The 16578-nt window shown below is 36.5% G+C and overlaps 1 protein-coding gene and 1 pseudogene across 3 annotated transcripts in view; one reads left to right on the forward strand and one right to left on the reverse strand.

Moving 5' to 3' along the window:
* The window catches only part of LOC102149935 (large ribosomal subunit protein eL31-like), a 63601-nt pseudogene extending 57391 nt beyond the window's left edge, over positions 1-6210 (forward strand).
* Positions 1-16578, reverse strand: part of DIAPH3 (diaphanous related formin 3) — a 484080-nt gene that overhangs the window by 59150 nt on the left and 408352 nt on the right. The gene's annotated exons all lie outside the window — the stretch shown is intronic.

A 16578-nucleotide genomic window follows, 5' to 3' on the forward strand; every position in this document is an offset into this window, starting at 1 on the left:
AAGAGTTGTTGAAATTATAAAAAAAGAAAGATGAGGACGATAATCTTCACCTGCCACATTTATTGCGAGAAGTAAATGAGGTATGTAAGTGAAAGTACACAGTGCTCACTTGCACATAAACATTTTTAAAAGTGTGCAAGAAGACAATGATATCACTGAGCACATAAAGATTGCCCTTTGTAAAAGGATGAGAGTAAGTTGCAAAAAACAACATTTTAAAATGGACTGGCCATATTAATGTTAATTACATTTAAAATCTTAATGCACAAATGTCATTTAACAGATTTCCTCAGTTATATTCATGATTCTATCTTTCTTACATTCACAGGAATAATGCTGGGTTTGGGCATCCAAGAAATGTTCATTCAAAAGAGATGATAATGATGATGATGTCGACAGGAAAAATACAGGTACCTCTCGTAGAGATGTGCTCTGTGCCAGGCAACATACTACACCCTTCACATCTGAATAGCTTCAAGTGCTCATAAAAACCATCTGAAGTAGATATTATCATCTCCATTTACAAATATGAAACTGAACCTAAGCTAGCTTAAATAACTCAAAAAAGGCCACACTATAAGTGGCTGAGACTGGATTTGAAAGCTGGTCTTTAATGTTATACTCCCTCTATTAAGTTCCTTAATATATAAAATGAGTGGGTTTGACAGAATTATTAAAAAAAAAATTCACTCATTAAAGTCTGTTTTAAATGAGATTAACTATCTACCAACAGGGGAATACTTGAGTATTTTGCAGTGCACTTTATTACATCAGCCCGTCTTTATGATGACTGTGACTACAGTGAAGGTGTGCGTATTAAGAAAATAAAAAGTAATAATAATAAAAAAATTCTAAATTTAATTTTATTCTGTAAAAATTTGTACACTGTGGTAAAATCACCAAATGCAGCAGAAGCAGAGAACGATATATATCAAGCACATACTTACTATGTTCAAAACACTGACAGAATATATTCAAAAGATCTGCAATGTAAGAGTCCAGGAGGGTTGAAATTTTAAATAGGAATCAAAATATAGGCCTGACAAGGGCTGGTATAATTTTAGAAAAAATAGAAAACCTAGTAAGTTAACAATTACCTTAGAACTACTCTGAGTTCATGAAACAATTAAAAGAAATCTTGTCATTAAAATGTTAAGAATTTAGGAGAAAAAAAAAAGTCTCTTCCACAAACAGTGCTGGGAAAACTGGAAAGCCACATGTAAAAGAATGAAAATTGACCATTCTTTTTCACCATTCACAAAAATGAACTCAAAATGGATCAAAGACCTAAAGATTAGACTTGAAACACTAAGTCTTCTAGAAGAGAATATAGGCAGTACACTCTGACATCAGTATCAAAAGAATCTTTTCGGACACCATAACCCCTCAGACGAGGGAAACAATAGAAAGAATAAACAAATGGGACTTCATCAGACTAAAGAGCTTCTTCAAGGCAAGGTAAAACAGGATTGAAACAAAAAAACAACCCACTAGTTGGGAAAAAATATTTACAAGTTATTTATCTGACAAAGGGTTAATCTCCATAATATATAAGGAATCCACACAGCTCAACAACAAAAAATCAAACAACCTATCAAAAAATGGGCAGGGGACGTGAACAGACATTTCTCCAAAGAAGATATACGGATGGCCAATAGACACACGAAAAGATGCTCATCATCACTAATCATCAGGGAAATGCAAATCAAAACTACACTAAGATATCACCTTACACCTGTTAGAATGGCAAAAATATCCAAAACAAAAAGTGACGAATGTTGGAGAGGTTGTGGAGAAAAAGGAACCCTTATACACTGCTGGTGGGAATGCAAACTGGTGCAGCCACTATGGAAAACAGTATGGAGATTTCTCAAAAAATTAAAAATAGAAATACCTTATGACCCAGCCATCCCACTAGTGGGTATCTATCCAAAGAACTTGAAATCAGCAATTCTAAAAGTCCCATGCACCCCTACTTTCACTGCAGCATTATTTACAATAGCCAAGGCATGGAAGCAACCTAAGTGCCCATCAAGTGATGATTGGATAAAGAAGATATGGTATATATATTCAATGGAATACTACTCAGCCATAAAAAAGGATAAAATCGTCCTATTCACAACAACATGGATGGACCTCAAGGGTATTATGTTAAATGAAATGAGCCAGATAGAGAAAGAAGAACTCTGTATGACTCCACTCATAGGTGGAAGTTAAACATATAGACAAAGAGAACTGATTGGTGGTTACCAGAGGAAAGGGGGGTGGGGGGAGGGCACAAAGGGTGAAGTGGTGCACCTACAACATGACTAACAATAATGTACAACTGAAATTTCATAAGGTTGTAAACTATCATAATCTTAATAAAAAGTTTTAAAAAAAAGTTAAGAGTTTATAATCTATTGGCACAATTTTTCAATTTTCAAACTATATGCCTTGATTTAAGCTGTAAGCACTTCGAGTATTTTTACGTAGTTTCTCAGGGACCTGCTAACAGTCTGCACAGAGGGTGGCCATGTGTTAGCCAGTCGCCTTCAGTGCCATCCAGTGATGGCAGGAACTTGCAGCCTCTACCATGGTGTCTAGCTCCAAGTCCTGCATTAATTTGTTACCAAACAGCCCAGTCTTCCTGGTCCAACCAAGGCCAAGTGTGCAATCTGACCAGTTACTTAGAGCCTTTAGGAGAAAATCTTACTTTCCGACTAAGCGCCTATTATTAGGTTACAAATGAATATTATACATGAAAAATAATGTATTTATAGAACCAAAAAATCTTATGATTAGATTGTTTTTAGTTACTTACGCAAGACAAACATAGGTGACTTTTCCACATAACCACAAACCCACCTCAACACTGCTGCCATTGATTTGGTAGCAACCAAGAAAACTGTAGGTATAGGAGGATAAATCTTCCAAACTGCTAGCTTTGGAGTTCAAATGTAAAAAACCAATTATTAAAATGGATAATCCCATATATCACTAATCATATTGAACTTTTTATTTCTAATCATCTCTAAAGAGATTACTAAACACACAACATGGAAATTTACAATAGAAAGAAAGAAAAATCAATAGTTCCTGAACTGGTATATACCAGGGACTAGCCAGGTCCTTTTATATATTAATTTGTTTTTAGACTCAGAATAACATTTCATGTGGTTGGAACTGTTATTCCAGTTTATGGTGAGGAAACAGCCTTAAAGGCCAAGGTCATGCTGTTGGCTACCTTCCTGACACCATGCTGCCTGTGATGAGGAAAAAACTCATACTGAACTTTCCTCCCTTTAAAAAGAATATCAGAGAACATAAACAACCCTAATAAGGTCCTAAACCCTTAGAGAAGGTACTATGGGATGTCCTTGTAATTACAAGCTAAATTCCTCTTGTTCTGAAATCTATTTGAATAGCTCAAAAAGAAAATCAAATCTGTTTAGCACTTGACAATCCATTCAAATTTTCAGAAACAATGATAGTGTTTTATTCCAGGAAAGGCATTATAAACACCAAAGTATTACTGGCCTAAATAAAACAGACTACCTAATCCTATTTATAGCTACTGAATAGGAACTGTTTAATGAATGAGCTTACTGTGATGTGCCTTTTAATGTGATCCTAGGCAGAAAGGAGATTGCCATAAGCAAATTTCCAAAGTCAAATGATAATGTCTTCCAGTAACATCTCTTAAAAATAAACACTTATAGGGGACCAGCCCTGTGGCCGAGTGGTTAAAGTTCCATGCCCTCCAGTTTGGCGACCTGTGTTCACGGGTTTGGATCCTGGGTGCAGACCTACTCCACTCATCAGCCATGCTGTGGAGGCATCCCACATACAAAGCAGAGGAAGACTGGCACAGATGTTAGCTCAGGGCTAATCTTCCTCAAGCAAAAAAAAAAAAAAAAAAAGAGGAGGATTGGCAACAGATAGCTCAGGGTGAATAGTTCTCACAAAATAAATAAACAAATACATATCAGTGCATATACTATATAGTATGTGTAATTGAGATTTTTGATGGTGAAATGCTGAGAAAGGCAGAAAAAAGTAATATTTTTTAAAAAAGTAATTGTTATTTGCTAAATCCTTTTGGTAGGCTATATTCCAACACAGTAGCACTTTGAGTTGGTTTTCAATTATGAAAAAGATTAGAGAGGAAATGGAACCACTATCTCAAAAAGATATCTGCCTTCCCATGTTCACTGCAGCATTATTCACAATAGCCAAGGTATGGAAACAACCTAAGTGCCCATCAATGCATGACTGTATCAAGAAAATAATGTGCTCTACACATATGTATGTGTATATATAACGGAATATTATTCAGCCTTAAAAAAGAAGGAAATCTTGCCATTGGCGACAATATGGATGAACCTGGAGGACACAATGCTAAGTGAAATAAGCCAGACAGAGAAAGACAAATGGTAACACTTATATGTGGGATCTAAAAAAGAAGAAAAAAAAAACAAAAATCAAAGTCATAAAAACAGAGAGGAGAAAAGTGGTTGCTAGGGTCTGGGGGGTAAGGGAAATGGGGAGATGTTGGTAAAAGGGTAGAAACTTTCAGCTGTAACATGAATAAGCTCTGAGGACATAAAGTATAACATGGTGACTATAGTTGATAACATTGTATTGTATCATTGAAATCTGCTAAGAGAATAAATGTTAAATGCTATTGCCAAAAAAAAAAAAAAATTTTAAAAAGGTAAATATGTGAGGTATTGGATATATTAATTAACTTAATGGGAGCAATTCTCTCACAATGTGTATGTAGATCAAATCATCACGTTGTACACTTTAAATATCTTACAATTTTATTTGTTAATTATACTTCAATAAAGCTGAAAAAATAAGATTATAGTTTTTCATATGTTTTATTAAGGTTTCTGTGAGAAGTAATAGATATTTCACATTTCTATATTTTAGTGGCAGTGCCACCTCAAAAAAAGCTTTTTTTCCCCCAACTCTAAAAGTAATTTATAGAAAATATATTCAGAATCCAAGCCTGAAATAAGTAGACTGTAATGACCACCGATAGTCCATTTCTCTCCCTGAGATTTAGCTCAGAGTCTGCCTCTGATACAGAAATGCACCTTTCTAAAAAGCCCTCACAGTTTTATTCAGCACAAAAAACAGTAGACTGCTCTTTTCTATGACACCCCATATAATGCCTTCCTTCCAGAATATTTCTTTCCCTTGAAATTAAGCCATAAAATAAAATGTCTTGCTTGAAACACAGTGTATCAGTGAAGTGAGACACACATACCTGTGCAATTTGAGCTGAAATGCAGCATCACAGAGCCACATTTTTACTCAAGGAAGATAACTGTCAAAAATGATATTTAATATCAGTTCTATTTCATATTTCTAGGTAAAATTTTAGTTAACAGATAAGACATTATGATTTAATGAAGAATCAATTAACTTGCAAGCTATGATACATAGAGGATATGAAGAAAGGTTGGCCCTAGGCAAAAAGGTGAAATAAGTGAACTGCCTTTGGCCGCTGTTGTCCCTGGTGACATTCCATTCCGGGCAATACTTTCTCTCAAGCTGCTCATGGCCTATCTAGCACAGGCACTTCATTAACATGAAGTCCCCTGTGATCTGTACTTCTCCCTCAATCTCTTCTCCTTGGTGTTGGGGAAAGCTCTTTATAGAGCCATGCCTTTTGGCTCTTGTTGACTTCTTTCTCCTCCTCAAGCTATAGAAATGACAGATGACTCTCCAGCAGCCACACTGGACCAAGAGGCAGCCTTGAGATTAGAAGCTAAAGAATAAAGATGGTAAACATAAAGACAGGAGGAGACACTCCCTCCCCTTTGTTTTTTCCAAGCTGGGCCTGGCAGAACGGCTCCTGTGAAGAAGGGTGGCGAGAAGGCCTGCCATCAACGAGATGGGGACCAGAGAATACATCATCAACATGCACAAGCTCAGCCATGGAGTGGGCTTCAAAAAGCATGCCCCATAGGCTTTCAAAGAAATTGGAAATTTGCCATGAAGAAGACAGGAACTCCAGAAGTATGCATTGACACCAGGCTCAACAAAGCTGCCTGGGCCAAAGGAATAAGGAATGCCCCATACCATATCCATGTGTGGTTGTCCAGAAAATGTAATGACGATGAAGATTCACCAAACAGACTCTATATGTTGGTTACCTATGTACCTGTCACCACCTTCAAAAATCTACAGTCAATGTGGATGAGAGCTAGCCACTGATTGTCAAATAAACTTAGAAAACTGCAAACAAAAAAGACAGGAGAAGTCTAAGTCCCTGATGACATTGTGGAACTTCCATATGAGCATCAGACTGACACCTTCAAATGTCTCTGGCTAAGTGAAGTATTTAAGTCAATGATACTTGACTTTTCTTCTATATGCACTTGAACCTAATTCTAACCAACACACATTTATGCTGGGGAGGGGAAACTGGCTGGTTGGAGGACAAGGGGAAGAAAGGGATTTTTCACGGTATTTTCTCTTGAAAATCTCAATTTGAACCATGTGGAGATATTACTTAGTCAAAATTAAATTAAAATTTTAAAATTCCAAAAAATTAATAAAGTACTATGTCTGAAATATTAGGAATTGCTATTGTTTAATGAAAATATGGAGGCTTATTCTATGAAAGAAGTTCATAAAAAGCTGGAAGTAAAATTTTTTAATAAATATAGACAATGTGATATAAACCTCAATCGTTTCTTCCGCAAAACTTTGAAGTACGTCAGGACAGGAACCATTGTGTTCATTTTTGTAACGAGCAACTAGTCAGGGGTTCTGCAGGTCATCCGTGCTCAAAAATGCTGGTTGAAAGAATAAAATGCACCACTATTGCAAGTGCTCTCCTCTGTGTGTGCCTGACAGTTATCTATAAAGCTGAATATATGAGGAAGACTTTAGGTAAACACAGAGGAAAAAGATTAGACTTTTCGAGTAGAAGCTTAGCAGAACAGTTATTGGTAGTTATTTAAGCCAGTAAGCAAACATTATAAGCCCATTTATTTACCTGCACCAATAACTCATTTTCCTCTGCAAGTATTCACTATCTAATACATGTAATAATCCCCAAGTGAAAATTAAAAAAGTATTTACGTGGGGTGGGGCAGAGAATTGCTATTTAAAAAGCATTGTAGGAACTTAGCCCTAATTTGCATGATTTTTATTTTTCTAATATATTTATTCTATTAATGCAATTGCAAAGAATACAACCTACTAAATGTACACTTGACTAAAATTTTTATACTGAAAAATTCCACAAATAACTCTCTAAACATTATATCAATCAAGAATTTTGATTTATATTTTACATTTACACTATAACACATCTTTTTTTGTTCTAGTAAAAAGAAAATCACCCATCTTCCCAAAAGGGATTGTTAACAATTATAACCAGCTTATGTGAAAATTTGAGTAGAATAGCTCAAATGGAATTTGCAAGTAAGGCCGTTTTACTGAGAAAATCCACGAAACTTTCAAAAGATTGATAGGAACGTGTAGCTTACTTTGTCAGTTTCATTTTTCATGTCCTGGTAATAAATGTTATTTTGATAAATAAAGATGATTTTTATTGAATTTATTGCACTGTGATTTTTATACAACTATGGTTCCTCAAGTAATATAAAAGGAGGAACCATACTTCAGTACTCAAGCTGTTAATTCATGTTTCTTTTAAATTTATTTGTCAACATTTCCACATCTGTGTAAGAACTAGGTGAACTGATGATGTGGGTTAAAAATCCCAAGGAAAAAATGGGTGTAAGAGCCATATAAATATTTCTGGACTATCACTAATTCTACCTATTTGCCTCTCACCATTGTCCTATGAACCTTTTCATGTTGCATCCAACTGACAAAACAATGGTAATGACAGTGGAAAAAAGGCTATACCATAAACAAAACAAAACTTGGGTGGATTTGAGTATGTCCCACTTGCCATCAACCCAGCCATAATAGTAGGTGACAGAGGGAAGGAATTCCAGTCCCATCAGGTTACTTGCTTCTGTCTGGAGGGACCAACGCAGAACCAATCAAGACAGATTAGTTCTGAAATCAGATGAGCACCATCAAAGTAATGGCTGGTATAGTACTGGCTGCATGTGTCCTTTCAGGAGTTGGGCTTCAGCTGACAGCAAAAGCAAGGCAAAAGCTTCTGAATAAAGATACAGTCATAAAAAGAAGCTTTTACACTTGATATAAAACTGTGGTCAAAACATCGTCCATAAGACATCTAATTATCCCTGTCAAAGATTCTATGTTCAAAGCCCTTAGGAATTCAAGACCAGAAAAAAAGCTTGCCATTGTTCAAGAGTTGGTATGTTGACCTTATGGATGGAAATAATAATAATTTACAGAAGGTCCTCAGAAACATTTTCCAAAAGGCGTCTAAGATGCTTATAACATGGCCTTTATTGATTTTTTCCCTTTTGTGGGGAGCCAGACAAATTAATGAGATGTGACTATTACTTGTAAATAAGGTTATGGGTCCTGGTTATGGTGGACTGACAGTCAACGCCCATTTTAACCACCTACTGGAGTGCTTTCCTGTATTGTACTGGCTGGAAAGCTAAAAACCATATAAAGATCCTCCTGCAGTTGGATGTGAGTGGGTTTGGCCAGTCTCCAAACTGCTCAAGGTTAGGAAGTGGGAAGTGAGGTAGAAGCTATGCTGCTGGTTTTTCTCGCAAGCGTGACATTGGAAGCATTTGGCTTTCTTATAGCATCAGCAGAGTTTCCAATATCTGGCCACTAGCTTTGCGGATGCTGAAAAGGAGAAAGGCAGGTATCTGTTAGGCTAGTGTAGACTGTAACAGGCGCCGCACAGTTGTGTGGCTGGCAGGAATGGTGGTAGCTTCCTGATCACAGGGACTTCCTGTCAGGGAATGGCAGTGAGGTTCTGGGGCCAGCAGCTGAAGCAGCAGTTTCCCAACTCAGCAGGCCGCTTTTGTATCATAGAGGAGGGAGTAATTGCCTTGGTGGCCTGTGTGATGGCTTTTGATGTTCATCAAAGCTCAGTCTAGATCGTTTCTTAAGTCCTCCCAATGACACTATAATCCATTTAATGTGCCATTATAAATACTTTTCTGCTTAAACCGGATTTTGGCCTTTGCAGCTGAAACCTTATCTAGACATGTGCCAGCACATACATACCTCTTACAAGAAACCGATTTCCAAATTGTAGTGGAGAGGAAGAGCAATGCAAGGTTTAAAGGTCCACAGGGAATGGAGCACTCCAAAATACTGCTCCAGGGCTAATGGTTTCTAACAGCCTTCCCTCACTCAGAATGAAGATTTGTTCGTGGTGACACTGAGATGTTTTCACGGACCAGGAGAGACCAATGTTTAAAATAGTCCCTAGACTTGAAGTGTCCAGGTTGTTGGTATAAGTACTTCCAGAATAATATCCAGGATTTAAAACGCCAAGTATAAAAGGACCCCAAGCCCGTTAAGAACTAAGCTTCTCAAATTCAGTGAGACCCTACCTGCTGGGAACAGCGTCCTGGCAGCCGCAGGCCTCCATTAGTTCTTAGAGGCAATAGGGTTCTGAGACGCTACATCCACTCCTGCCATGCAGCCATCTACCTTTCCAGAAGATGCTCTGCCTCTGGCTATTTCAACTGGAAACTTAATTGAACTACACCTTGTTGCATGTGGTCTTTTCCCATCAATCCATAGTTCACTTGACTTGAAATATTCAGGTCTCTTGATAAAAGTTTTTTTTGTTATTATCTAAAGATTCTTTGGCTAAGTTTCTCTTTGCCAGAAAATAACAGTGTTTCTATTTATCCTCATCAAAGACTCAAGGAAAGTTAGAAGAAAAATAAGACTATGATTATCTGTCACCGTGGGCCTTCAGGTTTTGTGATAAAAGGACCCCCAGTCCCCTCTTACGGTTCAGGAGGCTTACCTGCAGACTGTGGGTAGGGTTGCCAGATTTAGGAAAACAAAATAAAAAATAAAGATACTCAAATTTGAATTTCAGATAAATAATGAATAATTTTTTAGTATAAGTTTGTCCCATGCAATATTGGGGACACATTTATATTTAAAAAGTATTTATGCGATATTGTGATATTAAAAAAGTATTGATTGTGGGGGCTGGCCCCGTGGCCGAGTGGTTAAGTTCGCGCGCTCCGCTGCAGGCAGCCCAGTGTTTCGTTGGTTCAAATCCTGGGCGCAGACATGACACTGCTCATCAAACCACGCTGAGGCGGCGTCCCACATACCACAACTAGAAGGACCCACAACGAAGAATATACAACTATGTACCGGGGGGGGGGGGCTTTGGGGAGAAAAAGGAAAAAATAAAATCTTTAAAAAAAAAAAAAAAAAAGTATTGATTGCTTATCTGGAAATCAAATTTAACTGACCATCCTATGTTACATGTGGCAATCCTAGCTGTGGAAAGCCCCTTGCATGTATGACCACTGCAGAGTGACCTCATTCTAGAGCAGCTTAGGGGCCCGACATTGTCTAAGGACTTAAGATACCTACCTCAGACAGAAGGAAAGAGCTAAGTGTGGGCAACTTAGGGCACTTTAAATGATGGAGACTAAAGAGTAAATGAAACTCCTAATTGGCCTCAGACTCTGGGAATTTCCTGCGTTTTGTTTCCTTGAACCTAGATTCATGCATGTTCTTGCCCAGGAGATGCGGCCCAGGTTTTGGCACTCTATAACCTGTGCTGCTTCCTTTTGTACCTCTGGCTGTCAAGAAGCTCAAAAATAAATCACAGTATTGACTTTGCAGTTTCTTCTTCATCCTTTAAATAGACAAGTTACATCAAATTCTTTTTAAAAAGAGATGGGCCATAAAATATTGATTGAATCAAATGAGCTGGCTTCCTCTATGGGAGTCATGAATAGTCAGTGAAAGAAACAGTTCTAGAAATTGCACACAATAGAAGTCACCTTCCTAATTTTTCCATCTGAGGAATAAGGCATAATCGTTGTGTTTACTTCAATAGTTATATAAGTTAGAAATTTGGCTATACAAGTTTTAAAACAGTATGGTATCCTGCACTATTGTTGCTGTGATGAATATACGGCCCAGAGCAGAAAAGCTATTCTAGATTTTCAACTTTTATTTACCAAGGCATGTACTCTCTAACACAGAGAAGAGAGCAGTATCAAGCAATTTAGTATTTTTATTTCTTAAAAGTGTTCTACCGCTAAAGTATGAGACGCAAAAATGTGGCTAAACTTTGAAATGTAATATATATCTGGAAATAAAATAATTTGCAGCACAGTTAAGTTTTGCTCAAGTCTGGAGAGATAACATGAAATATTCTCAGACTAGCAATTTGCTGACTAGAAAATCACTATATTTTCAATCAGCCTAATATGGCAGTTGTTTTTCATATGCAAAGAAAAGCTAAGGAAGACTTAGAGTCTGTAGATATTTGACATAGCTTGGCAAAATTTAGCTGCTGGTTTCTTCTTATCCTTATTATACGTGTTCCATATGGGACTTATTATTATCCACGAGAAGAAATAATAGAAGCAAAGAGAAGCAAAAGGAAAGTCCAGACTGGCATGCATTAACTGCGTGTCAACTGTGGTTTTGCTAATGAATTGCCCCGTTGCTCTGTATCTCACTGATTACAGTACAACAGCTTTCATTAGTCACTGCAAATAAGACTTAGTGCCACCTTATTTACATTCTATTGCAAATAATTAGCATTTCATATTAGAATCGTCCAAGGCACTTCTGAACTTACAGCAAGACTATTTGACATCATCCAATACTTGATTCCATCCGGAACAAGCTTGAAAACAGATTCTGTGCTTTTTAGTTACAACGGTGTCACCAATGAATTCTACCATGGCTTAAATTCCTGCCAATACTGTAGCTGGGGATATCAAAACGCTGCAGTAATTAGACCTTGCAAGCCTGACTTCCCTAGTGGTGGAACTGTCACAGAAGGGGAGAAATTGATATTCAAAGTTTATAATAACTCAAACCTCTACAATTATTGCTAGAACACGAATGCTACCATTTTAAACAGCAGAAAGCAACTTAAGAAAAAGACTTATTACAAAGGTAAAGGACAGAAAAAAAATAACATCATCTGCTTTGATGACCAATGCCTTTTCTCTGCTAAAAATTTATAATTACTTATTAAAACTCCAACCTGATTATTAACTTGGCGAGGAATTATTTCTTTTGAAAATGTAGCTGCCATATTTAACAGATTATAAAGCCTATTGTATTACATAAATTTGAACTTCACAAGAACATTATTCTAGAATTAAATATATAGATTTGCATATATTATTATTTCATATAGCCAAGTTTATAGAAAGCATTTTGTACAAACCAGTTATTTTCATCTCTATATATAATAATATAGTGTTTGTGGGTGTGTACCTACATATGTGTACACGTACGCAATTGTTTACATGTAACTAATGTTTTCTCCAACATGCACATACAACAAAACAGGAATCAATGAATCAAATAATTCTGAATTTGTATGACTAGGTTGCTTACAGACAGAATGAGTTAATCTGAACATAACACTTTATGATAGGGTAACCATCAGCCCCAAGCAATGGCTGGGTTCCATATGTCTGCTCTTATTTCTCTGGCCTTTCCATCGCTGGCTCTGTGCTACGTATATAGCTCCTGATACCTACTTCAGGGCCTCAGGAGATAACTGAACCTCCTGGTCCAGTTAGCCAAGTCAGGAATCCACAACCCTTCACGTATTTCTTCCATTTCCACTAAGTCACAGATTCAGCCTAAGAGTCTACAGATGGCTGATCTAGCAGCCCTGCACTCATAAGAGGGGTGATCTGTTGGACTCTTCCTATCTCAAGTATTTCACTTGTCAATTAATGGTTAACTGTCCTCAGTAGACATTTGAGAAAGACAGGCAAGCAAGTGGGTGTTAAAATGAAATATAATAATAATTTAAAAAAATTAGCCTTAGGTGCAAATACAAACACATTAAAAATAATAGTGTGCAAGACTGTTGGCTAAAAGTTCCCAGTGAATGTAGCAGAGATTAGAGGTTAGAAATCAACAATAATAATAAAATATCAACTTAGTTGATAAAGGCGTTTCACACAAATTACTTTTTCTATAAAAAGACTGAAGACCTTCAAAGAAACAGGCTCTTTTTTACATTAAATGTTTTATTCCTTACCGTGTCTCCCAATGGGGTCAGTGAATTAGCTCTATCTGAAGAAACCTCCTCAAAACAAAGCAAACCTCTGTGGATTTCTTGCAAGGTCACTGTGACCTGCAGTAACAAAGGGAGTTTATTTTCCCCTGGCAACAGCTGGTGGTCAAATCTAGAATATAGTTCCTTAGGAGTATAGGTTATTGTGCAGGAAATTGGGATGATAATTAGGTTCTATATCCACGCGGTCACATAGAGCATAGTAAACAAGTATTTGATACTCAGGGAAGAGGACTGTTAGAACTTGTCTGGGCTGATACACAGTCTGCCTCCTTCCCAAATGTCTGCCTAAAATGAACAAGGACATTTGGAAACTTTTTCCCCATAGGAGTCCTTATCGTCATCCATCCATCTTTCTCAAGTAAAGAATAGGGACAAATGCATGAGTCTGAATCCTACATCTGCCATTTACTAGCTATTTATCCTTGAGCAAGGTATTTAACATTTCTGTGCCTAAAGTTCCTCATCTCTCTCTCTTTCTCTCTCTCTCTCTCTCTCTCTCAATAGAGGTAGGTATAAACGGCATTTCAGTTTTATACATAAGACTGAAAATATATATATATATATATATATACACACACACACATACCTATATATATAGAGAGAGATAATAGGTATATATATACACCTATTAATTATAGAATTTTTGTGATGAGAGAATCAGTTAGTACATGTAACGGCAAAACACTGCCCAGCTACAGTAGTAGCTACATAAATGTCGCCTGTTATTTCTATTGTTAGGAAGATGTGATGCAGAGAAAAATAAACCATTGTGAACTTTTGAACTTAGAAAAGGGATTTCTTGTCTAGTCTGTTATTAAAGAGGCCTGGTGTGGCCTTACCAGTCAGTCTGCCACTATACATATAATTTGACATGCAGCCCTAATACCTACATTTTGGTCTCCAACTCTCTTCTCCATTAAAGAAAGTGAGTATCTGTGGAGAGCAATTGATTCCAGTTCTGCAGAAGGGGAAAAAAATAGTCAAAATGAGCCTAGGACATATTGTTGCCCAACTGGAAGGACTATTAAAAAAACGCCTGGTGTGGTTTTAAAGGGACCCAGAAACTTGAAGAGGGCTCTTACTGGACAAGTCTGACAATGTGGGCATCAAAAAGAATATAAAAGAGAAATTAGTCTTTGTGAGTTGAAATATATTCTCCCAGTTTCTTGTTTGTTGGTTCATATTTTAATATGTGGTAAGGCTAGACCCCCTACTGGTTTTTCTCAAGTTTTAATACTTTTCCTAGCTTTTGCTTGTTTTTCTATTTGAATTTTAGAATAAGCTTATCTATTTCTAAGGAAAATTCTGTAGGTAATTTTATTATAAATGACTTAATGTTGAGTGATATCTTTATGAATAAAGAATTCCTATAAATAATTAAGAAAAACACCGACGAAACAATAAAAATGGGAAAAGGATATAAAAAGATATAAGATCTATAAAAAAGAAGAACTTAAATAGAACCTGACTATTGGGATTTGAGGCCACTCCTCCTCATACTAGCTGTTGTTATACTGGCAAGTTATTTAATCTTTTTGAACCTTACTTTTGTCATTTAAAAACAAGAGATATTACCTCCTACTTCACAGGGATGTTGTAATGATCAAATAAGATACACATATAAAATACTTAGCACAGTTCCTGGTGCCTAGTAAGTGCTCAATAAAAATTAGATACTGTTATTGCTGTCAAATAAAATTCAAACTCCCTACCTTACCTACAAAGGCCACTGCCTTCTATCCCAGCCTCTCTCTAAAACTTCTCCATTCATTCATCTTTGCCATTCATTCACCACTTTTTCATCAACATCGCTCTTCTGTTGGTTCATCTAATAAGCCCAGATCTTTCCTGACCCCATCCATTCACCATTGCTTCTTCCTTGCTCTTTTATTAGCTGGGACCTTCCAGGGCCTCCCTTTACTTTGTAGCTCTTACGTCACTGTCTAAGAAAGGCTTCCACCAATGACCACATCTCATTTACTTTCTTCACAGCATTTATAACAAGCTGTTATTTGATTTATTTATTTACTTGCTGATGCAAGAGAAGGTGGACCTTATCTACAAGGGAAGGAATAGCTAGAGCCCCAGCATCTACAATAGACACTCCTGGGAGCTACACAATGCATACGTATTGAGGGAATGTCTCAGCATTAAACTATAAAACACTGATAAAGAAACTGTAGATTTTATGCTTAACAGCAAATGGTATTTCGAGCTTAAATGTTTAACTCTGATTAACGTCTCATAAAGTTCAAAAGAAAATCCAATCATATAGTTATATTAAGAAAGAATATTTGGAACGCTGAGACAAGCAACAGTACAACAACAAAAATGAATGCCATTTTGATAAATATTAAGCAACCTAATTAGACAGCCACCATACCTACTTCTGTATAACATTTTTGACCTGCAAATTGTGCCTTCACACAGTAGAGGCAGCTCTGTAATTACACCAATCACTACAGTTAAAAAGCTTAGAAAGAGAATGAGCCAGTAAATCAACGTAAAAGACATAACTGTCATATTTGAAGCACACGAGGCTGCTTGTTAGCCATAGGCCAATATACCTATTAAAAAGGAAAACAGCGAGAAGAACCCAAAAGTCAAGTTGTTGAGCTTTTCATAGCTGAAATGAAAATGTTTATACCTAAATTTAGAAAGATTTCTAGCTTCTTTTCTGGTGGTTTCACTTGAATTTGATGGTTTTTAACATCTAGATGGTCTCTACTGATCATCTGTCAGCATCCTAGTGTCTGTGTCACTGAGTATATTTAAAAGCCTGTTATTATGAGCACTGATCCACTGTGCTAAACTATGTTGACTCTTTGCGGGATATTAGATTAATTCAGAACAATAACAGCATAATGTTCTTTATATAGCCAAAGTGAGTTAACAAACTCCAACTCTGATTGTCATTGTTTGGTAAAATTTGATTTGTCGCGTTTTCTGATCTGTACAGAATGCTGTTAAAAAACCTTCCCAAAAAGGTCCTTTTCTGAAACAAATAGTTTACCATTCTCTACTCCTTCAAAATTTAGTTCAAATAATATTTTGTTTATAAAGTCTTTTTAGTTTATCTGTATTCTTATTACTATAATCTTAAGTATTTATTTATAGTTCTATTTATTATAAGTTAGTATTAAAGGGGTTGGTTATTAATGATGTAATATATTTAACTGTGTTTGTGTTCTTTACAATTCAGTCTATAAATTCCTTGAGGGTCTGGAGCCTAATCTTTGTTACTTCTTAATAGGAGACTGTGGTGTTAGCATTAATTTTTTTTTGGACAAGGGTACCTCTCAGTTTTGGCTTTAGTTTCTTAATCAGTAAAATGAGAGAACTAGAATAGAACAGTATTTTCTAAATTTCAGGTCTCTATACACCAGGACTGCCATTATACA

Source organism: Equus caballus, chromosome 17, assembly GCF_041296265.1.
Source record: "Equus caballus isolate H_3958 breed thoroughbred chromosome 17, TB-T2T, whole genome shotgun sequence".
In the NCBI taxonomy this organism is placed as follows: domain Eukaryota; kingdom Metazoa; phylum Chordata; class Mammalia; order Perissodactyla; family Equidae; genus Equus; species Equus caballus.